The sequence below is a fragment of the Chenopodium quinoa genome, unplaced genomic scaffold, assembly GCF_001683475.1.
Source record: "Chenopodium quinoa cultivar QQ74 unplaced genomic scaffold, ASM168347v1, whole genome shotgun sequence".
Classification (NCBI taxonomy): domain Eukaryota; kingdom Viridiplantae; phylum Streptophyta; class Magnoliopsida; order Caryophyllales; family Amaranthaceae; genus Chenopodium; species Chenopodium quinoa.
In genome coordinates this window covers 690,710-708,120 of record NW_018745260.1, presented here as the reverse complement: position 1 = coordinate 708,120, position 17,411 = coordinate 690,710, and positions in this window count along the sequence as shown.

Sequence of the window (17,411 nt, the reverse complement as noted above, 5' to 3'; positions counted from 1 at the left end):
AATTTGCATGAAAGGTGAAAAAGTTTTCAAGTAAAAAAATAACAAATTTGAAAATGTATATGCATACATAGCTAGATTGGTTGAAAAGGATATAATTAAATTCACAGAGTTGATTTTAACACAAACTCATTCACCAATCAGAATGCTTAAGTCTTTTCGTGATTGATCTAGCAAAATTGAACATATGACATATGGAAAAATAGATACCAAAACCGCCTTACCAAAATACGATTTTGGAAGTGACTATGGAATAGTATAAGGGTTTTGGAAATCTAAATAATGTTAGATTTGAAAGCAATCTCAAGGAATCCGTCATGGAATTAAAGGGAGCATTGCATATAGGAATTGGAACGTGTTTTCTCATAAGAGGATTGGCTTATGGAGAAACATAGAAATTCTGATGAATAAGAAGTTTAGTGGGAGCAAAAGTAAAGGTCCAACAAGAAGTTTACGAACTCTATTGTGAAACAACTATGAAATGCTAAATGTTTAGATTTGGAAGTATTTTTACAATGGACCAAGCTAAAGGCGATACTTAGTATACATATTGGGAATTAAGTTCTATGATATAGACTTAATTAAATGTTTAAATGAGTAAAGAAATTTACCAAATTAAACATGAAGGACTTTGAAAGGCTTTCGACCCATATGTATAAAACTAAGTAAATGTTTAAACTAAGTATAAGTTAGGCTAAATACTAAGTCAAAATAGAAAGACTCTAGTAAGAGACTTTTAACCATATCACATAGCGAACAATATAGCAAAGTCTTAGTGAAACTGAATGAGCTAAAATGTCAAATTGATGGGATAAAGATTTAGAATCATTCTATAATTGAATCCATCATGTAAATGTATGGTACGAAATCGTCACACGACTTACTTGCTTAGAGCATGTGAAGTATGTATATAGTACCAATTAACTTGAATCTAAGTATTAGATTATCGTCAAGAACATCCAAAACACTTGGATGAGTTAGAGGATGAGTTCTTGACGCATGGAAACAAATATAATTTGAGCATTGATGATGCAAGCACAAACCTAAAATAAGGATGAAATCCTTAATAAGGAAGCCTTTTTTTTAAGCACGAGGTAAGAAGTGTCGCGGGTTGAGAAATGGTAACATGGATGTGCATCCAAGTATAACGTGCGGAAATTTAAGGTAAATTTCCATGATCACAAGTGATTAGGGTATTCCAAATCATTGTGAGCCGTTGGGAGTGAAACCCAAGCAAGGCATCATCAAGAAGTCTACTAAATTATATGATGAGAATATTGTTGCCTTAAAAGGTAATAATAATGAAGATGTTAAATGAAAGTTCGTTGTTGAACGTTGATGATTGTAAGTTGTCAAGCTGAAGGTAACAAATCATTAAGAAAATAAGTGGGAGCCATTGCTTGGACAATAAATCCTAAACCTATGCAATAAGTGAAGGACAACATTCACAAATTACGTGAAAGAAATCAAGCATATTAGATATGGGTGTGATTTCTATAAATGTTTTATGAAGAGTACTACTCTTAAAACATTTGGGAAAACAAATTATTATGAGATGAAACATTGTGAAGTTTCATAGTGGAATAAAATTTTTCTAAATATTTCACAAAACTATTTAATTGTGGTTTAGAATTAAATAATGAGTCCATTCGATTTTAAAGAATATTCAAAATAGGGTATCAAGACAATGTCTTGGATAAAGAAACACCTATTAAGTGAACATTAAATATTTTAATCGAAAATTATCCCTAATTAAGGTCATTTATATGGTGGACGATTAATGACCAATAGAGATTAGTGTGTAGTATGATTTATGGCACCGTTTCTTGTGCTATAAGGACATAAATTATTTGCACATGTATTGGTTTAGAACTATACTAGATCAACCTTTGAGAATACTTTAAGAGATTCAAAATCGTCATAAGTATATTTCTCATTATGGCTATCGGAACTCTTTTCCTTGACCATGAGTATTGTGAGGTCTCTTGTTTGAGTACTAGTCCATTTTTTATAGGTTTAAGGTCTGCAGTAATTTGGGATTATAACGATGGCTATCAGGCGGCTAGGTCCTCTTAGTAATAGAAGCTACATTACAAGACCAGGAATGTCCCCTTGCTAATAATAGGGAACATGTCTTGTTGTTTACATGGCCTCTTGAAGAGCGAGACTGTGAAAATGCATGGCCGTGCTTAGATAAATTTGAGAAATCATCTGCTTATTGACATTCAAACTCGGATTTCAAGAAACACTTCTGGACATAACAAGGATGACGAATAATCTTACCCTGTAGTTCATGAAGAGACATAGGAAAGGGGCTATACACTGAATGCGCACTTGTCCGGAAGGGTGGGAGATTGAAAGGAATGGTGTCCTTCGAACAAGTGTATTATTCTAATAGTGGGTTCAAAATTATTAGAAAGCTAATATATTCAGTAAGGCCAAGTGATCGGAATGCCTAGGTAGAGGCCGCTTCCGATCAGTAATATTAATGCATAATTAATATTACAGCTTAATTTTGACTAAACCCTTCGGGTCACACCCAAGCAATTAACTAACCAACTCGATGAATTAATTCAGAAGAAATTAATGAGTCGCCTGAGTATTAAATATTTATACGTCGAAAATTCGATCTTAGAGCGTTAAAATCGAGCGTCGGAAGTCGAGTCAAAAATAGTAAAAAGACGAGACGCGCAAATTATAATAAATCGACAATATTTCCCAAAATACCCCTAGCATCGGAATGTCTCGAGCATCCGAGTGCTAGGGACATAATGTGCTAGCATGCGCAACAAGCCGAGCCTAGGCTAGCTTGTTTGCTAGCACACCAACGCTAGCAGCCAAGGGCAGCCACGGCCGCAAGCAACAGCAGCAGCCCGCACAAGGTGTGCGTGGCTTGCTGGCCGCAAGCAGCAGCAACCCGCACAAGATGTGTGTGGCTTGCTGCAGCAGCAGCCCGCATCACCTTGGTTAAAGTATGAGGGACATGTGGCACAAGGAGAGTATGGAGTGGGGAGCAAGTACGGTCCCCTACTTTCCAAGTGGTCCTCACTTCCCTTTACATGTATTAATGACTTTTGTAGATTTATTATTAGTTTGCTTATTTATTATAATTTTTCTTTAAAATAAATTGTGGAATTTCATGCTCCTACATTAATGGGATAGAAATTCCCACTCTCACTCCTCCCTATAAATACCCACCTTGGGTTTTTGGGGAGAGTGCTTGAGTAGGAGTTCAATAGAGTATTGCATTAGCAAAAACTCTTAAACTCATATAATACTCGGGTTTTGGTCGAACCTCGCTAACCTCGAAGTAACGGACCTAAAAGTTAGTAGTTGTTTTTGCGGGTGGATCTTCGTCGGCGGCTCTCGTATTTTCGAGGCTAAGCTTCTCAAGTAAAAGCCCAATTTGTGAGGTGAAGCACGCGACAAAGGTAAATTTCCTATTTTGCGCTTTTGTGTTTATTTATGCATTAGTGATATTATTTATTGCGAGCGTGATCATTGGCTCGGGTTTTTTCCGCGGTGAATGGGACTTACCAAACCCCAATGAGAATATTGAATTTTCTACTAAAAATTCTGATTTTCTCGCTTAAAATCTGGTTTATCCCATTCGGAATTTTGATTTATCTACTGAAATAATCTTGATTGCTCCGATGAAGATTTTATGTTCTTACCAAAACATCTGAGTACCCTCTGAAATTCCAATATTTCGAATGAAAAATCTGGCTGCACTATTCAAAAATGTACTTTTTCTGTGCGGGAATCAGGCTGCCATGATGAAAAAATCTTTGTTTTTCCCACTAGAAGTTTCAATTGCCTCGCTGAAAGTTCTGACTCCCCCGGTGAAAATCTTAACTATTGTGGCAAATGGATTTTCAAATTGAAAAATGATTTTATGCACAGCTATCATGCTGCTATAACAGTTGTTGTGCGACTTCATTTGCTGCTGCTGCTGTGCATTCGGCTCTTGATTACCCGGATAGAACTTGTTTAGGCTGATACGCTTATTATACTGAGCTTTTTATTGACTATTCCATATGCTGCAGGTTTAATAGGTAATTCCTTGATGTGATTGTAATCTTGCCTCTTACCTGAGCTGCTGCAGTGACTGCTGTTAGATGCTCTGTGCTGAATGCGACGCTTCTCCAATTGGCGAGTATCTGCTGCACAGAGGAGTTCAGGTTTGAACTTTTTTACAGAATATTATCAGACAGCTCTGCGCGCTTTCATCCGTCCTCTCCACGCTCAATAATTTATGTAATCTGGGTGTAAGAGCCACTGCGAGCAATCTGCACATTTTTATTTTGCGAACTTTAAAAAGCTCACCTGTCATCTTGCTTGATAGGCTCATACATTTGGGAATTTGCTGTGCCTAAGGTGCTCTGCTGCTCTAGATCTTTAGAGATGATGCTCCTCAAACCAGACATGTTTGAATGTACCAAGTTATTAGTGCATTGCTCTATGTCATTCTGCCTTCATCCACACACCGTGTTGCTGCGACGACTGTTATTAAGCACCTTGCACTGAACTCAGAGCTTCTCAAGCTAGCGAAGTGACAATAATTTCTTGTACTGTTCATTCTGCCCAACTTCATCATCAAAAAATTTACTTTTATTTTTTCATTCTTATCTGAACTGTACAAAGTTTGAAATAACTGTCAAATTTCCTTGTAACAGCATGTAGATCAACTTTTCTTTCGTATTTCTGGTCATTTGGCCTCCTTGCTTGCGCTATAAGATCCACTAACTTTGAAATAATGTGCCATATATAAACTTGCTGATTTAGGTTTAGCTTGTTTAGGCCACATTTAGGATCACATTGCAGTTGAAGAATAGTCTGGCTGTGCTTTTCTTCAGAGAATTCCTGAGCCGATACTTCAGCTAGACTATTACTTCATGCGTGGAGCTTTCATTAGTAAATGACATATCTTGAGCTTTCGGTTTTTTTCCAGCGGAAACCATTGTTGGTCAAGGCCAGGACACATACCAGGCACTACTCTAAACCTAGTAATGGCACTACAAAAATCCTGGCTGCCAAGCTTTCGAATTTACAAGTGTCATTCATCAATGCTATTATTACCTGAGCTTGCTGCTGCGGTTCTTAGCTGATCTGAAATCTTCATCGAACTAACAAAACTTGTTGCATTGAAGAATTTGACTTCGAACTTACTGTCACTGCTCCAATTCTTGAATTGTGTAACTTCCTCTGTGCTTTTCATCCTCTCCATTAATTCGATCAGAATAGAGCAGGTGCCTTTGCTTTCTCAGTCTTCACGATTATGACGTCCTAAGAGGTCAAGTATTGCTTTGATATTTTATCAAACACAAGTATATTCTTTCTTCTGCAAAAATATCAAAGAGTTGTAGCTGCAAGCTTCAGGGTGTGCGAGTTTTATTAGTCACTCTTTGCTACTGCAGCTGCTCGTGTATGCTTCTCTTCGTTCCTAGTCTATCCACGAGCTGTAGTGTGCTTGTTGTGTTCTTGCTTGCTTGCTGATACACACCATAAAGCAACTCCCTAAGGTACTTTTTGAAGGTCTAGCAGCATTTTTCAAACCTTATAATCTGAAACTGATCTTGCTTTTCTACCTTCACGATGCTGACTAGATGATTAAGTAGCTTGAATTACTAGACCGCTTGAAAGTCTTCTAGCAGATTCTCTTCAGAGTTTTTGACTCTTAGCAATGGGATCTCATTGTGTTCATAATGACTCGTTATAGAACTTGTATCATATAATCTTACGCTTATGAGGATCCTCTAGAAACTCATGAGTAGCTTGAGGTAAGAGAATACAACTTTATAATTAATAATCCTCCTCCAACTCTAAGCTCTGAGCACAACGTTACCATTAATTTGCTGCTATACAATTACAGCTTCACAAGGAATGAGGTTATTCTTTCAAAAGTAAGCTGATGGTGACGCTCAAACGATAAGTTGTACTTCCGTCCATTCTACCTCAAAAATGTTATGAATTATTTATTTTAAGTGAGATTATAGACAGAACAAGAAGACTGTTAGTTGCTTATCAGCTTCCGCTAAATTGAACTCTTTTACTCCCAGAGATGCTGTGCACAACATCACAAGTCTTTAGCTGCTAAATAATTGCACACACTAAGAATGCATTCCTCCTTCCAAAATTAAGCTGATGCTGATGCTCAGATAATAGGCCGTAAATCTGTCCATTCCCCCTCAAAAAAGCTACAGAATATTTATTTTGAAAGATAATGGAGGCAGAAGAAGATGCCAAGATCGCCATTGAGTTTCTGCTAGATTGAACTTTTAATCCTCGAAAATGCTGCACGCCTGACAATCTATATGGTGGCTAGACAGCTTCATCAAAGGCTCCATTCATGTTTGCTGTAGACTCAATCAGGTCTTCAATATCATGCTATAAAAAATTTCAATAGCAAGCTGTATATGTGTGCTTCAATGTTCCAGCTATTTGTCGATTAGAATAGTAAAAGGTGTGCTGCTGCAACTTATTTTTGTCCTGCTGCTTCCCAGCTCTGAGCCTAATATGGCCGACCTTGTTGTTGAGCTTAATGTGGTTGAGCTTTTGGCGCCATTGCTTCCCCCTTATTGTTTCTGAGCGCAACACTAAGTCAACTTCTATACTTCACAATCATATTCTCAATTTGGCTTCAACTAAGGTCTGTCAACCATTTATCTTCGATGACTTTTCTCCTTTCCTTTTAGCTAGCTGAGTGATTTGCTTCAGTCTAATTTCCCTTCTGAAGATTAAAAATGCTATCTCACGGAGTCTAATGCTCTATTTTCCAAATAGTGTCCATTAATTCTCTTTGCTGCTTCTGAAATATAATCACATTTGAAGTGCGCTGAAAGCCAACTTCTCAAACATTTCTCCATGTTCTGCTTTGTTATGAACTTTTCGCTTTACCTGAGTTCTGATACAATCAGGTTTTAGATTCTGAATTGGGCGCCAGCTTTGCTCTGAACCTCTTTGAATTACGAACAAAATTGCAGAAGGCATAGGGTCCCGAATAAACCCACATGCCCTAGCAGGAGCTTCTTATCTCCGACTTAATTGTTCTATCTTCTGGGCACTTCATAGGGATGGGACAATGCAGATATTAATCATAGGCTTTGTCTTGTATAAATGGTTATCCTCTCTAAGTGGTTTTGCCACCTGCAATAGATTTTGACATTATCTAAGTTTTCATTTGCAATTAATCTATATACATGCGCTCCTCGATTGTAATGCTATATCTTCCTGTTTTAAGCTCTTGTCATGTGATCGCACCGTAGTTTGGAGTCGCTCACTGTATGTATGATCAAATAAATTCTAAACTGGGAGCAGAACAAACTCTAAAACTGGACCATACCAACTCAACTGTGGTACGCTCAGATCTTTAAATTAGCAACTTGATGAAGTACCGATCATAACATATCGGCTCTGCACTCAGTAAGTGGTCTCACCACCATATCAACAGCATCCCTTTGCTTGGCACTTGCTTTTACCATTAACAAAAATGGTAAAATATTTCGGATATGCTATGGACTTTTCAACTAATTTTTTAAAATCCGAAAGTCAAGGTATCAAGCAAATTTACCATGTAATGGTCTAGTCTGCTTTGCCTCAGGAGTTACCCCATACAGACTAATTAATCACTTTCATTTCTCAAATACTCGTGTGCAGTGCTAACATTAATACCCAGCTGATATTTCTCTTGGGCATTTTGTCAAACACCTACTATGCATATTCCTTTTCCTCATGTTTTGAGTACATTTTCTATAAAACTCTCCCTTCTTAACATCTAGCTTGAATTTACTTAATTGTAATTCACAGACAAAGTGTTATACAACCAGCCAAATGCAAAGGGGAAGGAAATAACATTGAAGTCATTCATGTTCCATAATAACTTCCTAATCATGGAATTTCACAAGTATGCAGCTTTAGATTTCAAATCTATCATGATTTCTACCAATTTCCCACACTTCTCATAAGATTAACGCAACATGCGTAATGCTCAAATTTGTGCACAAACAGAGATTAACCAGAGATAATATATGTAAGGGTGAATAATGTTGCCTGTTTTAACAGAATTGAATTTGGTTGCGAAATGCGTGGCAGCTCAAAGTTCAAACTACAAAGATGGAGCAGTGCTCCTGCTTGCTTCAGAGTTCATGACGGAGCTATGCAAAACCCCATTCGCTCAACCTCAGAGTATGGTGGCTCACGGGCTACTTTGCTCCTTGTCTTCTTCTTTTTTGTTATTTTATTTATTGGTGAAGATGTTCCTCTTATTCCACCGGATCTTGCAAATTGGTTGATCTGATTTTTCAGTTGCGAGTTGGTGTTTTTGAGCTAGATCTGGTTGAACACGTGGTGAAAATATGTGATCTACTTTCGATCACCACCTTTGTTGGCGATGGCTTAAGATTACCCTTCGCTCTCTCACTTGTTGGCCTTTAAAACTCAGCCGGCTAGTGCTTCAAGGTGAGATTGGTTTGCCCATCCTTCTAGCGCCAATTGTTTCGGGTGTACTCCGATGGGAATATCCGAACCACTAACTGCACTGCTGGAGTCTAGGGCTGCCTGCTCGGACCTCTCGAGTTCATGACGGACCACTAACTGAACCTCGGGAAACTCCGTCAGCACCACTGGAGGACCTACAAGAGAGAGAACGTAAACTGCCCTCGGGGGTGGTTTCGAGGAACCCCTCCTCCGATGGCTAAGTAAGTGTTTGCCTTTTGGGAGATTATAAAACTTAATATGCTTAGAGAGAGAGAGAGAGAGATTGATTAATCCCCTTTATGTGGCATATGTGGGGGTATTTATAGTGTATAATAACCCTAATTTCAGTGGTCAGCTTGTGGCCAACTTACTCTGTTGGGCTGGCAGCCGAGAGCCTGTGACCGACTTACTCTAGTCGGGCTGGCAGCCGGGAGCCTAGAGCGGACTTACCCTGGTTGGGCTGGAAGCCGGGAGCCTAGAGCCGACTCACTCTGGTTGGGCTGGCAGCTGGGAACCTAGAGCTAACTAACCCTAGTCTAGCTGGCTCACCCTGGTCGGGCTGGCAGCCGGGAGCTGGGAGCCTGGAGCCGACTTACCCTGGTCGAGCTGGCAGCCGGGAGCCGGGAGCTTGGAGACGACTTAACGGGCTCAAAATGGTACTCGAGGTGCGCCATCCCTAGAGGGGCTGAGAGCGGGAGGTAGTTCAGCAAGAACTACCCTATGCATTGTGGAAAGTGGAGTTTCCTCATCATCACTTTCCCAGACTCTGTTAATGCTAACATCCCTTTCTAATAGGATTTGGACCAACTTCTTATCGTCAATTTTTTTGTGGGTGAGATCTTTGAATTAAAAGCAGTGTTCTATAGTATGTCCTCCCGATTGATGGTATGGACAATAGAACCTGTTTGTCCTCTTTAATGACTCAAATGGTCTTGGCTCAAGAGGTTTGATCTTCTCACTCTCTAAGAGCATTTGAAAAATGTTGGCGTAGGAGGTCCCAATTTGAGTGTATGACTTGTTACTCCTTTTAGGTGCTTCAACCACTTGTAGAGAAAATGGTTTTCTCTTGATGGCCTTTGTAGGTGTCTCCTTTTGAGTTTTTTTTTTTTTTTTTTTTTTTTTTTTTTTTTTTTTTTTTTTTTTTTTTTTTTTTTTTTACGTAATCAAGGGCATGAGTTTCTTTGATTGGTTCGATGAGGGATGATGGGTCAATGTCATTTTCCTGATCAGAAATAGCCAAGGAATTTGAGAGTGGGGCATTATTAATACTTAGCTTCTTGCTTGCAGGAGGAAGTGGAAGCTTGTTGTTATCGATCAGATCTTGGATAGCTTCCTTTAACTTCCTTCAATTTTCAATAAGGTAACCCCTACCTTTGTGGTACTTATAATGTGCATTGGGGTTCCAACTAACTGTGCTTATTTCAACCGGTGGATCTCTTAATGGTCCAATGGGAGTTATATGACCTTTTACATGAAGGCGATTAAATGTGGTGTCATAACTCATGCCAATAAGAGTAAAGTTCTTCCTAAATGGCTTCTTTTGTCCTTAATTATTCATAGCAAGGACTTCATTCAGATTGAATGTGCTAACGTTGTTCGAGTGGGTGGTTTTGGAAGAAGAAGGATTGTCGTTCTTCTTTCCTTTCCAGCCACTATTGTAGTTGTTAGAAGCTTTATGCTTTGCAAGTTAGTCTTCAACTTTGATTCCTACGTCATAAACGACCTTAAAAGTACTCAAATTGCTTTGTTACTTGAGATGCTTAGAATAATTTTTTTGGAGGTTCTTAATGAACATCCTTACATACTCTTTTTCACAAGGAACACCTAGCCATCTCGGCAGAAGTTTCCCTCCACTTATTAAAGAAGGAGGTAAAACCTTCGTTCTCCTTTTGCTTTAACATTTCAAGTTCTCTATATTCAGTCACAACTTGAATGTTACACTTGTACCAATTGAAGAAAGCGTTCACTATTCCATCCTAAGTAGAATTCCTTTCTTTGTCAAGAGAAAAGAACCATTGTTGGAAAACGGTTTCAAGTGATAGGGAGAACACATAATGGAAGACTTTCCTATCTATCCCCTTAATATTCATTATAGTTTTGGAACCTCTTAATTTGAAGTAAGGATTGTCTGTAGGTTTGAACCTAGGGATGTCATTGGAATTGAACTTCTGTGGAAGAAGTTTATTGTCCACCGAGACCTCTTGTGAGCTAATGCCCTTGAACTTATAGTCATTGGAGAGTTGGTTCAAACATTCCTCCATTCTTTGCATTTGTAGTTGTCTCGCAGGCTCATTGACTTGAAGAGCCATACTCTTCATCATCTCAGTCACATTTGCCAAGTCTTGCCTAAGTTGATCGACTTCTTCTTGAGTTCCTCTTAGCCTTTCTCTTTTGACGGATCGGTTTATCAAAAAGTAGAACTTGGATGAAAGTGTTGTCCTTGATTAGCCGACCTTCTCTTCTTGTCCAAGTATTGTAAATTAAACCATTCGGGTTTTAATGACTGACTCAAATTGACTTTGATTTTATTTTTATTTTTTTTAAAAAAAAACAAAAATAGGATGCATATTTTTGGGGATAATGTTTAAGATGTTGGGGTTTGGTGAGTCCGACTCACCGCGGAAACAAACCCCGACCCAAGGAACCACTCGCAATAATTAAAATCATAAAGCATAAATAAATAATCACAAAGAAAAGATAACGAATCTTACCCTCGAAGCGAGCTTCGCCGAAAAACCGAGACTCTTACTTGAAAGCTACGAGCACGTTAAGCGCCGCGCCTCTGACGGTATCCACCCACAAAAGGGCGAACACAACTTTAAGGTCTAATACCTGGGGGTTAGCGAGGTCCGACCAAAACCCGAGTGTTATATGAGTTTAAGAGTTTTTCCAATATTATGGAATGCTCTTTTTAACTCCCACTCAAGCATCATTTCCAATGCCCAAAGTTGGGTATTTATAGGGAATGATGGACTATGAAAATCTCTCCCATCAATGTGGAACAATGAGATTTCACATTTTATTTTAAAGCTAAAATAAAATTATTAAGCAAACTAGTAATAAATCAACAAGTGTCAAGCATACATGAGAGAGTAGGTGAGGACTACTTGGAGATGGGGACCAAACTTGCTCCCCACTCTCTCCCTCACCTTGTGCCACATGGCAATCCCACTTACTCCCATATTCCAACCTTCCCCTTATTCACGGCCCTATGGCCCAAGCTAAGCCACGAGCCAAGCCCGAGCCCGGCCCGAGCCCAGCCCACACCTGGCCCGAGCCCAGCCCGCACTTGTTGCTGCAGTGGCGCGGCTGCTGCTGTGGCGTGGTGCGGCTGCGGCTGCTGCTGTGCCTAGCCGTGGCTGCCAGCACGGTGCGCCGGCTCGTCTTGCCCCTAGCATTCGGATGCTCGGGGCACACCGATGCTAGGGGTATTTTGAGGAATATTGTTGATTTATTATTATTTTGCGCGTCTCGTCTTTTATCATTTAGACTCGACTTCCGACGATCGATTTCGATGCTCTAAGCTCGAATTACCAACGTCTAATTATTTAACGCTCGGGCGACGAATTAGTTTCTTCCGAATTAATTCGTCGAGTTGGTTCGCATATATTTGCTTGGGTGTAACCCGAAGGGTTTAGTCAAGATTAAGCTGTAATATTAATTATATTAATATTACTGATCGGAAGCGGCCTCCACCCAGGCATTCCGATCACTTGACCTTATTGAATATATTAGCTTTCTAATAATTCTGAACCCGCTATCAGAATAATACACTTGTTCGAAGGACACTATTCCTTTCAATCTCTCACTTGTCCTTCCGGACAAGTGTGCATTTAGTGTATAGCCCTTATCCTATGTCTCTTCATGAACTACAGAGTAAGATTACTAGTCATCTCTGTTACGTCCAGAAATGTTTCTCGAAATCCGAGTTTGACTGTCAATAAGCAGATGATTTCTAAAATCCATCTGAGCACGGCCATGCATTTTTCACAGTCTCGCTCTTCGAGAGGCCTTGTAAACAACAAGACATGTTCCCTATTGTTAGTAGGGGGACATTTCCAGTCTTGTAATGTAGCTTCTCTTACTAAGAGGACTCACCCGCCCAATATCTGTCTTTATAATCCCCAGTTACGGCGGACGTTTGGCGAATACCAAAGCGGACCAGTACTCAAACAAGAGATCTCCCACTACTCATGGTCAAAGGAAAAGAGTTCCGATAGTAATAATGAGAAAATACTTATGATGATTTTTAAATCTCTTAAAGTATCCTCATAGGTCGATCCAGTATGGTTCTAAACCAATACCTGTGCAAATGATTTATATCCTCATAGCACAAGAAACGGTGCTATAAATCATACTACACACTAATCTCTGATGGTCATCAATCGTCCACAAAATATGACCTTGATTAGGGATAATTTTCGATTAAAATATTCAATGTTCACTTAATAGGTGTTTCTTTATCCAAGCCATTGACTTGATACCCTATTTTGAATATTTATTAAAATCGAATGGACTCATTATTTAATTTTAAACCACAATTAAATAGAGACGGAGTGATTTAAATTGCATGAAAAATTTTAATTACTCCAAAACTGAATGGTTCATCATAGTGCTTTACATCAACATTGTTCAAAATTTGATTAAAACACTATAAAATGGAATTCAAAGCCAGTTCATGACATGCTTGATTCCCATTGCCTCAATGTGTTTGTTGTGCTTCACTTGAGGCAAAGGTTTAGTAAGTAGATCGGCTACATTGTCATCCGTTCCAACTTTGCGAATTCTGATTTCACCTTCTGACTTCCATTCTCAAATCATGTGAAATCGCCTCTGGACATGTTTGACCTTCTGATGTTCTCGTGGCTCTCTAGCTTGAGCAATAGCTCCATTGTTGTCACAATAGAGGTCTATTGGACCCTTGATGGAGGGTACAACACCAAGTTCATCAATGAACTTGCGAATCCAAACTGCCTCCTTGGCTGCCTCAGATGCTGCCAAGTAATCGGCTTCAGTTGAAGAATCAGCGGTTGTGCTTTGCTTTGCACTCTTCCAACTAAACGCTCCTCCATTGAGACAGAATATGTATCCTGATTGTGACTTAAAGTCGTCTCTGTCTGTCTGGAAGCTTGCGTCGGTATATCCCTCAACAACCAATTCATCTTTACCACCATAAACCAGGAATTTATCCTTGTTCCTTTTCAGGTACTTTAGAATATTCTTGGCCGCAGTCCAATGCGCCTCTCCTGGATCTGATTGGTATCGGCTCGTAGCACTTAAGGCATACGATACATCAGGCCTAGTACATATCATGGCATACATGATCGATCCAATAAGCGAAGCATATGGAATTCGACTCATCCTTTCTCGCTCATCAGGTGTCTTTGGACACTGCTTCTTGCTTAAGGTTATGCCTTGTGACATGAGTAGGTGCCCTCTCTTGGCTCCTTCCATTTGGAATCGAGCCAGTATCTTATCGATGTAAGTGCTCTGACTCATTCCAATCATCCTTTTTGATCTATCCCTATAGATCTTGATGCCTAATATGTACTGAGCCTCTCCCAAGTCTTTCATTGAAAAACATTTCCCGAGCCAAGTCTTTACAGATTCTAGCAATGGAATGCTATTTCCAATGAGCAAAATGTCATCGACATATAAGACTAGGAAGGCGATGTCACTCCCACTGACCTTCTTGTAAACACAAGACTCATCTGGATTCTTGATAAAACCAAACTCACTGATGGCTTCATCAAATCGCAGATTCCAACTTCTGCTTGCTTGCTTTAATCCATAAATGGACTTCTTAAGCTTGCATACCTTCTTAGGATTATTCTGGTCGACAAAACCTTCAGGTTGTGTCATATACACAGTTTCTTCCAAAATCCCATTGAGGAAGGCGGTTTTGACGTCCATCTTCCATACTTCATAATTGTAATATGCAGCAATCGCTAGAAGAATTCGAACGGACTTAATCATAGCAACTGGAGAAAATGTTTCATCATAATCAACGCCGTGAATTTGCCTGTAACCTTTTGCTACCAGCCTTGCTTTGTAAATAAATACATTTCCATCTTTGTCGGTTTTCATCTTAAAAATCCATTTACATCCGATAGGTGTATAACCTGCGGGTAAATCAACCAAGTCCCATACTTGATTTTCAAACATGGAGTCCATTTCGTATTTCATGGCCTCTTGCCATTTTGCAGAGTCGGGGCTCGTCATAGCTTGCTTGTAGGTTGCCGGCTCATCTCCATTCACTACTAGGATGTCCAGATCTTCGGTTAATACAACACCGAGATATCTGTCAGGTTGAGATCTTGGCCGAGTCGGCCTACGTAGGGTAATGGACTGAGCATTTGCATTGTCGGGTTGACTTTGCATATTTTGACTTTGACCAATGTCAACAGCTGCTTGGTAAGCACTTTGATTGTCAACTTGTCCTTGTTGCTCGTCCTCTCGAACTTCGTCGAGTTTGATTTTCCTCCCACTTGTCATTTTGGAGAGATGCTCCTTCTCCAAGAAGACACCATCACGAGCAACAAACACTTTGTTCTCGGATTTGTTGTAGAAGTAATACCCTTTGGTTTCTTTTGGATAACCCACAAAGTAAACCTTGTCAGATTTTGGATGAAGTTTGTCAGAAATGAGTTTCTTGACATATGCTTCGCATCACCAAATCTTGAGAAAAGACAACCTTGGCGGTTTGCTTGTCCATAATTCATATGGAGTCTTTTCCACTGCTTTTGACGGAGCACGATTTAGAGTGAGTGCCGCAGTTAAAAGTGCATGTCCCCAGAAAGAGATTGGAAGTTCACTAAGACCCATAGTAGATCGGACCATGTCTAACAGGGTTCGATTCCTCCTTTCAGATACTCCATTCCATTCAAGAGTTCCCGGAGGTGTCAATTCTGAAAGTATTCCATGTTCTTTCAGATGGTCATCGAACTCTTGGCTCAAATATTCGCCACCTCGATCCGATCGAAGTGCTTTGATTTTCTTGCAGAGTTGGTTTTCAACTTCTTTCTGAAATTCTTTGAATTTATCAAACGATTCAGATTTGTGCGACATTAGATAGACATAACCATATCTACTAAAGTCGTCCGTGAAGGTTATGAAATACCGATAACCACTCCTTGTGGGTGTACTCATTGGTCCACATACATCGGTGTGTATTAGTCCCAATAAGTCACTGGCCCTTTCTCCTAACTTGGAGAATGGTTGCTTTATCATCTTGCCTAATAAACATCCTTCGCAATTCTCAAAGGATTCTAAATCAAATGAGTCAAGAATACCTTCTTGTAGAAGTTTCTTGATGCGTTTGATGTTAATATGGCCAAGGCGACAATGCCACAAGTAAGTTTGACTAGACTGTGTAGTCTTAGCTTTCTTTGTATTGGTATCAAACATTTGTCTAAAAACACGTGAAAGTGTCATTCCATAAATATGTTCAAGACATCAAAACAAAAGGTCTTGATTTGATGAAAATGACGTCCAACGTCGGAAATACATCAAAAGTATGGTAGATAAAACTAAATAAGTTCTACTTCTTTAGACAAAACATGAGATGACAAGTTTCTCTTGGATAGATCACTTCCATCCTACTTGTGAACTCGATTCCTCTTGAAAAAGCACGGCTCACTTAGTTCCTGAAAAAGGAGTGTTGTGAGTCAATTTTCCGGTATCTAATACCTTATAAAATTGCTTATATTCAAGTGTATAAGATGATACCTGAGGTTGAGGTTACTTTTCCTTTCACCTCATCATCCAGATACATGCCGCTTTCTCTTTTGTAGTGTCCGGGATTACCACAATAGAAGCAGCGCATCTTCCTCTTGTCTTTGAACTCCTTCTTCCTTGGTCTAAGGGCAAAGTTAGCCTTCTTGCAAGAATAGGTCTTTTGGAGCTCTTGGATGACTTCCCTTAAGGACAGAGTATCCCTATTGGCGGTGAGACGCTTCTTAAGCCCCACATACCCCGAGTGAAGAGAGCTAAGAAGCATGTGAGCCGCTTGTTCGTCTTCCACCGGTTTGCCAATTAGCTCCAGATGGTTGAATAACCTTGTCATGTTAATTACATGAGCTTGAAGTGGCATTCCGGGCCTAAGTCTCGCACTGTAGACTTTTCCCCATACCTCTTGTCTTTCTTTCGAGAGACATCTTTCTTGCGGTGGCTTGATCCTCATTTTGGAGAGTGACCTAGTCACATTCTCCACATGACCATCATAATTGCCCTTAGCACTCTTGGTGACCCTCATATTGACTACATCCTCAAGATCTTTGAGCATCATGTCCGAAAAATAGCCGGAGAAAACCCCTCTCCATTGATCCGGGATGGAGTTTGCCATGAGTTTAGAAACTCTCTTGCAATCTATACTCCATTCTTCATGAGCTTCATCACTCATGATCCCTTTCGAGTAGAAACTCGGGATCGGAGTGTCCAAGATATGCTCTAGGTAGCAATTACTGAGTGTCTTTCGGAGTTCATCTTCCCATTCCTTGAAGTTCACCAAATTGAGCAAAAATGGTAACTTTTCGGGAAGTTCCGGGTACATAAGGTTGTTGTCATTAGTTGAAGACATGATTCTACAATTGAAAGAATTTTAATGAAAAACCATTCAAAAATACTTAAATAAGATTGAATTTTATTCATGCAAATTTTCAATACTTATTTAACGTCTTATTCACATGTAAAAATTGTCCCTATTTTGTGAAAATAAGGCGATTCCAAGATCCGAAGAAACAAAGAGTGGTTAAGCATGCTTTGGCTTGTCTTAAACACGCAATCTTCTTGGGTAAGCATTGCCTTGATAATGGCTCTAAGCCACTCTTGGTTAGATAATCGTCGCATCTAATGCATCTTTGACGATGTATCTCTTTTGCCACGGTATGTGAGGACTCCTCACCCATACCGATGAGTTAAACCAAAACCAACGTGCACAC